Below are 11,213 nucleotides of genomic sequence, written 5' to 3' on the forward strand. Positions count from 1 at the left end.
TCCCGGGTGACCGGGACGGTCTGGCCACCCTATGTGATGGGGCCGGATGCCATGATCTTAGTTTTTTTGATGTTGAGTTTCAAGCCTATTTTAGTTCTCTCCTCTTTCACCCTCAACAAGTGGTTCTTTAGGCCCTCCTCACTTTCTGCCATTAGAGAGGTATCATCTGCATATATGAGGTTCTTGATGTTTTTCCCGGCAATCTTATTCCGGCTTCTGCTTCACCCAGGCCGGCGTTCCTCATTATGTACTCTGCATATAAATTAAATAAACAGGGTGACAATATACATCCTTGTTGAACTCCTTTTCCTATTCTAAAAAAATCAGTTGTTCCATATCCCATTCTGACAGTCGCTTCTTGACCCTTATACAGATTTCTCAGGAGGCATGTGAGGTGGCCTGGTACTCCCATCTCTTTAAGGACTTGCCACAGTTTGTTGTGATCCACACAATCAAAGGCTTTAGAGTCGTCAATGAAACAGAAATAGATGCAATTTGATCTCTAGTTCCTCGACCTCTCCAAAACGCAGCTTGAACTTCTGGTAATTCCCGATCTACATACTGCTGAAGCCTAGCTTGTAGGATCTTTAACATGACCTTGCTGGCATGTGAAATGAGTGCAATGGTGCTATAGTTTGAACATTCTTTGGCATTACCCTTCTTTGGGATTGGAATATAAACTGACATTTTCCAATCCTGTGGCCACTGTTGCGTTTTCCAAATTTGTTGACATAATGTGTGCATCATTTTAACAGCATCATCTTTTAAGACTCTGAGTAGTTCAGCTGGGATACCGTCATCTCCATTCGCTTAGTTGTTAGTAATGCTTTCTAAGGCCCATTTGACTTCACACTCCAGGATGTCTGGCTCAAGGTCAGCGATTTCACTGTCATGGTTGTCAAGGACATTGGGATCCTTCTTGTATAATTCTTCTGTGTATTCTTGTCACCTCTTCCTGATCTCTTCTGCTTCTGTTAGGTCTCTGCCATTTTTGTCTTTTATCATGGCCATATTTGCATGAAACATTCTCTTGATTTCTCCAATTTTCTTGAAGAGATCTCTTGTCCTTCCCATTCTAGATTTTAAATATGCCAACATAAATGTCATCATGTGGCATTTTTACTTCAATTTGTTCAACTACTGTCTCAGACAAAAGGGGAGTCCCTTGGGGCATGGAGATTTGAACTTGGGTCTCTTAGATCCTAGTCCAACACACTAGCCTCTGCACCACAGTAGGCACACTATATATTTTATTTGTCTTAGACAAAAAATGACGTGTTGGCCATGCTGATAACCAGGTTAGCTTCGCTGCATCATGGTATACCCTTATTTTGGAATGTTTAAAGCACCCAAAGACCATTTGGATTGGGCTAAATGCCATTTAATGTTAGGTCTTTTGGCTTTCCAAATACACTCATTATGATTTTTTTTTTTTTGCCATTCATTCAGCATTGCATCGTCAATCACTATGGGCAGGGGTGGCCAACGATAGCACTCCAGCTTTTTTTGCCTACAACTCCCATCAGCACAGCCAGCATGGCCAATGGCTGGGGTTGATGGGAGTTGTAGGCAAAAAACATCTGGAGAGCTACCATTGGCCACCCCTGTAATAAAGGATCCTTTTCAATCCCAGCAAATCCTTTTTTGGATAATCCCTTGTGAATCTGGGATAAATCAAGGAAAGACATTGCACCTGACATTTCCCCTATGGCTAGTATATTAAACCAAATCTGATTCCCACAATTTTTACTAGCTAAACTTTCACATCCATGGGCAAGTAAAGGATTGGATAGTTTACAGGAGTGGGTACATAATGGAAAAATGATTATTAAAACACGGGGAGAGAAAAACTCGGAGACTCTATGAATTGGTTTTTATATCTCCAGATTCAATATCTTATATCTTCTTTAATTAAAAAAAGAGTCTTTGAACACTGTTTAACACAGTTTGAGTTTACATTAAGGGAACTGGGGGGAAATGAAAAAGGACTACTTTCAAAATTATGCAAATTTATTATAGAAATATTTTATCCTTCCCTTCCAGCATACATTAAATGTTGGCAATGAGAAATAGCAGAGGATATGAACTGGGACAACATATGGATGTCCCCATCCAAATCCTCTAAAATATCAAATATTAGGACACAGTATTATAAGATGATATCACAATGGTATTTGTGCCCTTCTAGAATTCATAAAATTACAGAATCATATAGTCCTAATTGTTGGAGAGGTTGTCCTCCAAATCACACGTGGGTACTCCAAATCACATGTGGTGGAGCTGCGCACCAATCCAAAATTTTTGTAAGGAAATATAGGAAACAATGTCTATTTTTAGAATTTCAATTCCTTTTACCTTGAATTCACTTCTATTTGATACATGGATACTATCTGATGCATGGATACAAGTTTCTCAGTAAGGAAAAAATAGAGAACTGCACTGTCAATTATGTTTGCAGCTGCATGTTTGACGGTTGCAAAATAGGGTTACCAAGTCCAACTCAGATAATACCTGGGGACTTTGGGTGTGGAGCCAGGAGACTTTCCCATTCCCTAAAATAAATAAAAACCCAGCAGTGCAATTTCCCTGAATAGTCTTCATTTCCTTGTCCCCCAGCATCTGCAATTCCAGTAAATGAAAGTGAACACACACTAACAAAGCAGCCAAAATAAACAGAGTTTGCAAGTGCACACTTTTGTGATTTCACTGGGGCTTTACGTACAGGATCTGCTGTATTTCCAACCAACTTCTTCAGACTAACACAGGCAAAGCAGAGGGACTGCACTCTCACACACATATATGGCTCTGCTGCTGGCCCCTCCCAATGCAGCTTTCACTTCCTGCTCAAATTTAAAGGCACACACATGCACATTTTAAAACACAAGATGTTTGCAGGCTTTTAAACTTTTGGAGATCTAAAGGAACATGGTGGCTGTGGAGGAGGGGCTTCCCCCACCGACCAGCTGGCTGGGGGCAGGGTAGAGCTTGGAAAACTGGGGGTTCCCCTGCTGGGATTGTGGGATTGGAAAGCCTATTGCAAAATGTTGGAAGTCTCTTCAGTTGCCAACTTTAACATTTTGATATAATAAAGTTTGGGAACTATATGTGATGGGAAGAATAATGAATAATCCCTTTTTTGAGGATAATACCAGGAATATTTACAATAATAGATATGATGACATGTGGAGACCTATATTAAATTATTTCAAAAAGAATAATATCCTGCCAAATAGAAAAGATTATAATGTTGTGTTGAACTTATAATTATACTCCTTAAACTGAGAATAATAAGGGAAAAGAGCTCAATTTTGAAAGGCATGGTTTTGTGTTATATTAGTATTATATAATGAAGGTTTATATAGTAGGTATATTATTATTTGAATTTGGTTGGTATATTATTATTTAAATCTTGTAGTTCTTTTTATATATATCATATTGTACATAATTTCTTTTGCTAATCAATAACATTTATTTAAGTTTCTTAAAAAATATATTAATGTGCCCTGACATAGAAAGGTCATTGTTCAATGTCAGCAATTACTGATTTAAGATTATCTTCTATCACCCAAGAAATATCCTGACCAATTTTTAGACCAAGATAAGTAACAAGCTTTCCCATCAATTTCCTTTTATTCAGCCAAATCGAGGGGTCTAGATCAGACAAGGCTGCTTTTTAAAAAAGATATTTACGTAGGTTATAACCAGACACCTCTGAGAATGAAAAAGGGATCTGGTTTAAGCTATTACTAGATTTCAAAATGCCTGATCAGTATTACAATATCATCCACAAAGAACTATTTTATAATGGATCTCACCAATTTTAAAACTAGATACAAGTGCTGAACCTCTTATTGCTTTTGCCACAACCTCTATATGTAGGTTGAACAATAAAGCTGATAGAGGGCATCCTTGCTTCATTTCTCCATTTCTATGAAATGGTTTTGATAGCATGTTCAAGATAGACAAGCGTGCCAAAGAAGACAGGCTGGTTTCACAGCCCCTGAACAGTTTTTTGTTCTACTAGGGGAGGCCTGAACCAAAGAGAAGTCGTTTTTCCAGAAACAGGCCTGAAAAGACATGAGAAATGTTCCTGTTTTGTGATGAAAACACACTGGCAGGGACTTTATAGGCACTGGATGGAGATCAAGGGCAAAGGAACTCCAGACATGCAAAGTCCATGGTTTTTGCAAACCACAGTAAACAGAACGAGAAAGATTAAACCACTTCCAGAGAAAACCAATTTGGAGGGGGGTGAAACTGAGACAATGGGAATAGATGTTTTGCTTGCATACTTTAAATATACCTTAAGATTTTAATAAGCACCCTGAGTAGATGGAAAGAAAAAAGGAAGAATTTCATACCAGCCATCGTAATAGCCTAATTATTTAGGGGTTTTCCTGACCTAATAAGCTAGATAGATTTTTGAGGAGGTCAGCTGGTTAATGATTAGCAAGGCTGAAAGCCCAATGTTGACTCATTGTATGTTGACTTACCGTGAGCTGTAAGGTATTTTGCCAAGCTGAGAAAACCTACCACTTAGGTAGATTTTAAAACCAAAGGAAAGATCCATAAGGAAAAACCAACTTTTTCTTTAAAATAGAAATAATAAGATAAAAAATCTCTTTCATGAAAAAAGGAAAGATTCCAGTCATAGCCACATAGAAGCCTTAATGGCCAACAGCTGGCGTTGAAGTTCAAATAGGAATAGAAAAGTGGGAGTCCAGGGCAAATCTGAACAGTGGCTAAACCATGAACTATGAACAATCAAAGCATGAACAAAAACTTGCAATCTCCCCCTCTCTTGTTTGAAATCTTCCTTTTCTGTAGTAAAATTAATTAATGTATTTATAATTTATAAATTTTGTTTCTAGACAGCCCTTCACTGTGAAACAAGGCTCAGGGCAGTATACAACAGTTGTACAAGTACATTCAAATCAAATTAAAAACAACAGGACCGGATCTACATTTTTTTGAAGGAGGGGCAAAATTAAAAAAATGACTCCCCCTTATGAGCCATTCTGTCTTATGGTCCCATAGAATACAGTGGACTTCATACCCAATTTGGCGCCCCCCCTCCGTCGGCGCCCGGGATAAGCACCCCCCCTGTGCCCCCCCCGATCCAGCCCTGAAAAAGTTAAAACAGTAAACCATATAACAATATCAGATGGTCCTAAAATGAATCTATTTTATCACTACCCCATGCTATGCTTTTATGTAACCATGAAATTATGTTATCTCATAGAAATTAATGCTACAAACCTGTGCTATGTATACACTATTGTATCCATTGTTGTCAGTAACCAAAAACTCCTAAAGGGATGGTTTTTGGGGAAACTGAATGTGAAGAAGGCGTGACTGCCACAAAATGTTTGATTCTAAGATGGATGCTGTCAGGAGAGAGGCCATGTCAGGAATGCTGGGCCAAAATAGAAGTGAGTTTGGGAACAGTTCCATTATAGGCTTCTCTCCCTCTCACTCAAGCTGGAAGTTTGCAAAAGGCTGGGCTGGGAGGGGGTCTCCTTCTTTGCAAGAAGTTTGGCCCTAGAGTGCTGCAGTTGCCTAGCACAGAAAACAACCTGGGGGCTTGTAAATGTGTGTGTGTACTTAAAAAAAACTTCCTTGGATATATCTCCCCCCCCTTGGGCATTTTATTTGGTTTGTGGCTTGCAATGAGTTATGAGTGCTGCAAAGGCTGCTTCAGTGAGGAGAAAGTGCTTCAGGATCCCTACAGCTATTTGCAAGCAAAAGCAAAAGGGATAGAGACGGTTCAGCAATTGTCAGCAGGGAAGAACCTGATGACTATTCCCGGGCCGAAAGAGGTAAAACTACAGAGTACCCATGCTTGGGCCTTCTCTGTTGTGGCTCCACACCTATGGAACCAGCCTCCGGAAGAAATGCGGGCCCTGCGGGATTTTGAACAGTTCCGCAGGGCCTGCAAGACTATCCTTTTTCGAATGGCCTTCACCGATTAAAGAGAGAGGCTGCTAAGTAAACTTACCATCTGTACAATAGCACCAGCATATTGATATTAATTTTATCGTTTTAGAATTTTAATAGAATTTTAATTAAATTGTTAATTTAGTCTTGTCAATTATTGTTTAATGAATGTATTGATTTGTGTTGTTAGCCGCCCTGAGCCTGCTTCGGCGGGGAGGGTGGGATATAAATAAAACGATGATGATGATGTTGGGGGCCCTTTTCAATGTGGTTATCAGCACTTCCTTAAATCAGCACGTCTGCCTAGCATAGAGAAAGACTTGGGGGCTTGCAAAAGCACTGCTCTTGTGAGTACTTCAAGTCCCAGGGGGTGCATATTTGGTTTAAAGTGTGTGTGTGTTTAAAAAAACTTCTCCATGGCCAATGGCAGAGGTGTGTGTTGTTTTTGCAATCCCCCCGCTTTGGGCATTTGGGGGCACTTTTATTTTGTCTGGGGCTTGCAATTAGCTGTGAGTGCTGCAAAGGCTGCTGTAATGCAGAGAAAGTGCTTCGGGATCCTTCCTTAAGACATATTTTTTTTGTCAGTCAAGGTTTTAGTTGTTTTTGCCTCAGAATCAAAGTGACAGCTGGGTACAGCTCAGCAGAAACTTCTTCAAAGCAAAAGATAAGCCCCCAACCCTTGTGCAAAGAATCCCAATCCTTCTGCAGTTGGAGCCGGAAAACTTCCGGGATTCTTCTCAGTTTTCTGCTCTTGAGCAGAAAAAGTTGTAGGTGGCAGAAAAAGACAGCTCAGGGAAGACTCTGCATTCACTTGCTACAACTTACTCCCCTAGGGATGCAGTTAGGATGTATGCCTGAATGACCAGTTTGTGGCTGGTGATGACAGGAAGCACCTTGTGTATAAACAATTTTAATTAGTAACATATGGTAGTAGAACTATATCTACAACTTATAAAAAGCTTAAGATAAAAAAACCCCATCATTCTACCCCACATCTTACTTTCCTCCCACCCCTCCCCCCAATAGTTGACCCCCCGCCAGTGTTATTTTTTTTTTAAAAAAACAGATATTAAAGGTACCTTTAACTATCAAGAAAAAGCAAAAATTGATTAAGAAAAAGATCCCCCCTTCAAAAGTTATATTCTTGTCTTAAAGGTCTTAATCTTCAAAAATTGTCCAATGTCCTTTTATTTTCCACTCTTTTTCTACATATCTTCTGAATTTCTTCCACTCCCGATTAAAAAGTTCTAAATCGCAGTCTCTTAGTTTTCTTGTTAGCTTGTGTGACAGGAAGCACCTTAAAGACTGTAATCCAGTCAGATATAGTATATAGATTCCTTATTTAACACTGGTTGCTAATAGATTTTGCGTTATGAAATATTAATAGTTTGTATGTCTGCTTCTAAGTCTGTAGGAGCTAGAAAACATCTTACTGTAACTGCTCTAGGTTATTTTATATTTCCAGCAACTTTAACTATGCCAATTTCTTGAGCTATATTTTAAGATACAGAATGCTCACTTCTCCAAGCCAAGCTAATCAGCAGCTTAGAAAATGCATTTAAAGTTAAAGTTGCTTTCTTTCCACCTCTCCCCTATCTGTCTTCCTTCCTCCCTCCCAATATCTGACGTTCATGTCTTGCAGCTCTCAAACATCTGATGTTTATTCTATGTGGCTGTTACATTAAGCAAGTTTGGCCACCCCTATTCCAGATTCAAGAGATGTCGTCATTCACTGAAGTGTCTATCTCTAATCGGGATATTTTATAGTCCTTATGCAGGTCAGCGCAGTATTGCTTCATGCTTTATGTTGGTGAAACATGGTAAATCTCTAAACTCAGAATTCCCCTGTAGGTCTAGGATCAAAAAAGAAAACCACCTATGACGATATTATATTATTCTCAGTTTTTTAAAAAAATAAATTTAAATTTAAAAAATGGTAAATTAAAATGTAAAGAGTTTCAAGTTTGATGTTCATTTTTCCTGGTTTTTAAAATTGGTGTGTGTGTGGGGGGGGGGGCACGCTAGTATATGGTCTTGCCTAGAGTGCCAAAAAACCTAGCATCTGCCCTGCTGATCTGACCCATGTTGAGGGGTTTTGCCTAAGGGAAACCTAGAAAGGTCATGCATATATGATAATAATTGCCAAAATATGTATCAGTATGTATTAGCAGGAGTCATTTTGTAGAAAAATAGGTGGTGGAGCTCATCCAGGGATTGTTATGCAGCTGCACATATTAGTCAATGGACCAGGAGGTAGAACTCTCAGAAAGGTTCAGGAGCTGTGCTCATCACATTTTTAAAGATCCAAAAGCAGTAGTAGAGTTGGAAGAATCAGCAGTTGAGCCAAGTAAGGTATAAAGGACAAAAAGTCTCCAGCAGGAAATCAGAGCTAGAGAGAGGATACAAGCCTCTTTCCCCTCATTTTCTACCATCTGAAGGAAGACCCCTTGTTTGAGGGAAAGCCTTTTCTCACCAAGCTATCTTTGGCCACCTTTGAGTACCCCTCACTATCCTTTCTATCCCTTTGTCTTCTCCAGGCACCTGTTCAGAACTTCCACAGTCCCACTTGGCTTAGCCGTTAAGCAGAAATACAGCTAATGTCATCTACATACACCTCACCTGTCCCAGTGGTTTCATGTAGATCTTAAATCACACAAGGAATAAGATGGAACTGTGGAGAACCATTTAGCATAAATGCAGAAGGCTGAGCAGCAATCCCCCAGGACTACCTTCTGGAATCACTCAAGTGAAACCACGAAAACTCAGTGGTCCTCATCCCCAGTCTAGTCAGCCTCAGAAGGATATTATGGTCAATGGTATTGATAGGTGCTGAGAGGTCAGGGGAATCAACAGGGAAGCAGTTCCCCTGTCACTGTTCCAACCAAGGTACTCAGTCAGATTGACTAAGGCTATTTCGATCTCAAAAACAGGCCTGAATTCAGATCAAAATTGGGCTAGGAAGAATGGGTGTAGAAATGAGCTGGCTTGGTCTGGATTTCTGACTGGATTAAAAACCTGAATGAAAGACTGATGAAATTGGAAGCAGCAGACTTGTCTGAAGGCTTACACAGTCATCTTTGGATTTAAAAAGCTGGGAAAACACATAGACAAAACTGAGATGTAATGGTTGTGTTATCAAAGACAGTTTATTGAAAAACTGGTGGTCACTTATTATAAGAACAAGTCCTCCAATATAACCTATAATGTTACCACTAGATGCTTATGACAACAAACCCGAAAGAAAAAATAATGATTTTATAACATATCAAATTGTAATAAATAAGCAAGGGAAAATTAAATCTTGGCAAGTTATTAATGAAGAAGGAAAAAAGATACAGTGGTTAACATATCTTCAACTTTAATTGAGACTTAAATTTATGCATGTAGGAGATAAACTAAGAAATTTGACTTAATTTGAAAAAAATAATATTGAATAAAAAGATAATTTTTAGGACACATTTACCAACTTTTATTACAATATGACATAGAAACAGAACAAGTTAAGTCATGTATGGTGAAATGATTGCAAACTGTCAGGAAGGAGATCCCATTTCAGCAAAGCAAAAATCTATGGAAGAAAGACATACAATTCACAGCAAGTCAAGCACACAAAGAAAATTGGTACAAAATGTTTTATTGTTGGTAAAGGTAAAAAAAAGGTAAAGGTAGTCCCCAGTCGTTTCCAACTCTGGGGTGATGTTGCTTTCACGTTTTCACAGCAGACTTTTCACGGGGTGGTTTGCCACTGCCTTCCCCAGTCATCTACACTTTCCCCCCAGCAAGCTGGGTCCTCATTTTACTGACTTCGGAAGGATGGAAGTCTGAGTTAACCTCAAGCTGGCTACCTGAACCCAGCTTCTGCCGGGATTGAACTCAGGTCGTGAGCAGAGTTTAGGACTGCAGTACTGCAGCTTTACCACTTTGTGTCACGGGACCCTTTCTATTGTTGGTATATTACCCCCAAAGACATTGAGAAGATGGATAAAAATTATAAAGGAAATATAAAGAGTTAGCCGGTGCTTTTTACCATATGTGATGGCCTTATTTAAAAACCCAGTAAATATTGGGAATAAAAAACACAATGAAATTTTTAAAAAATTGAATATAAAATTTGCTATGTTACCAGAGACTATGTTATTTGGAATTCTGCCGATGAACACAGATAGAACAATGCACACATTACTTAGATACCTGTTAACTGCAGCAAGAGTAGTATTTGCAGCAAAGTGGAAAATTGAGGGTTGTCCCACTTTTGAGAACTGGATAGACAAAATGCAAGGATATGCAGTTATGGTAAAATTGAAAAATTATATTAATCAGAGACCAAAAGATTAATTTGAGAACAAATGGCAAGCTTTTAATGCTTATTATAACTAATCTTTGTAGTTATATATTTGAATGGTTTACTTTATAAATGACAATTTTATATGACGTATTAAGAACATTATTTTTGTATAGTTTTTGTTACAACAAACTTATGTTAAAATTATATACAAAGTTAATGATAAGTTATTATTTTCATTATATAATTCATAAGATAGGACAAAAATGAAAACATATTATGAGAAAATAGTTGCATATTTTGGTTAGGTTATCATGGCTTCCTAAGCTACCGTGTCATAAATTTTCTTTCTTTTTTAAAATACTTTTAAATCAAAGATTGCCCTTAATATCTGCAATAACTGCCCTCTGTATTGTGTTCTTACAATTTTATTTTTTTTAGTGAATAAACAATTTTTATTAATAACATATGGCAGCAAAACTATATCTACAACTTATAAAAACTTAAAGAAAAAGAAAATTTTTTCCTACCCCATATCTTACTTTTCCCCCACCCCTCCCCCCGTTACTTGACCCCCGCCAGTGTTATTTACTTAAAGGAAACAAATATTAAAGGTACCCTTAACTGGTAAAAAAAAATCAAAAGTTATATTCTTATTTTAAAAAACTTAATCATTATCAAAGATTGTCCAATGTCCTTTTATTTTCCACTCTTTTTCTACATATCTTCTGAACTTCTTCCACTCCAACTTAAAAAATCATAGTCTTTTAATTTTCTTGTTAGTTTGTCCATTTCATTCCATGACGTAACTTTTGTAATCCAATCCCATTTCTCTGGTATTTTTTCTTGCTTCCACAGCTGCGCATACAATGTCCTAGCAGCTGAGAGCAAGTACCATATTAAAGTTCTGTCTTCTTTTGGAAATTTTTCCATTTGTAATCCCAGCAGAATGAAGCCTCCGGAAGCCCGCTGCATCGCAGCGTGGCTGATGGGG

The sequence above is a fragment of the Heteronotia binoei genome, chromosome 13 (genome assembly GCF_032191835.1).
Source record: "Heteronotia binoei isolate CCM8104 ecotype False Entrance Well chromosome 13, APGP_CSIRO_Hbin_v1, whole genome shotgun sequence".
Classification (NCBI taxonomy): domain Eukaryota; kingdom Metazoa; phylum Chordata; class Lepidosauria; order Squamata; family Gekkonidae; genus Heteronotia; species Heteronotia binoei.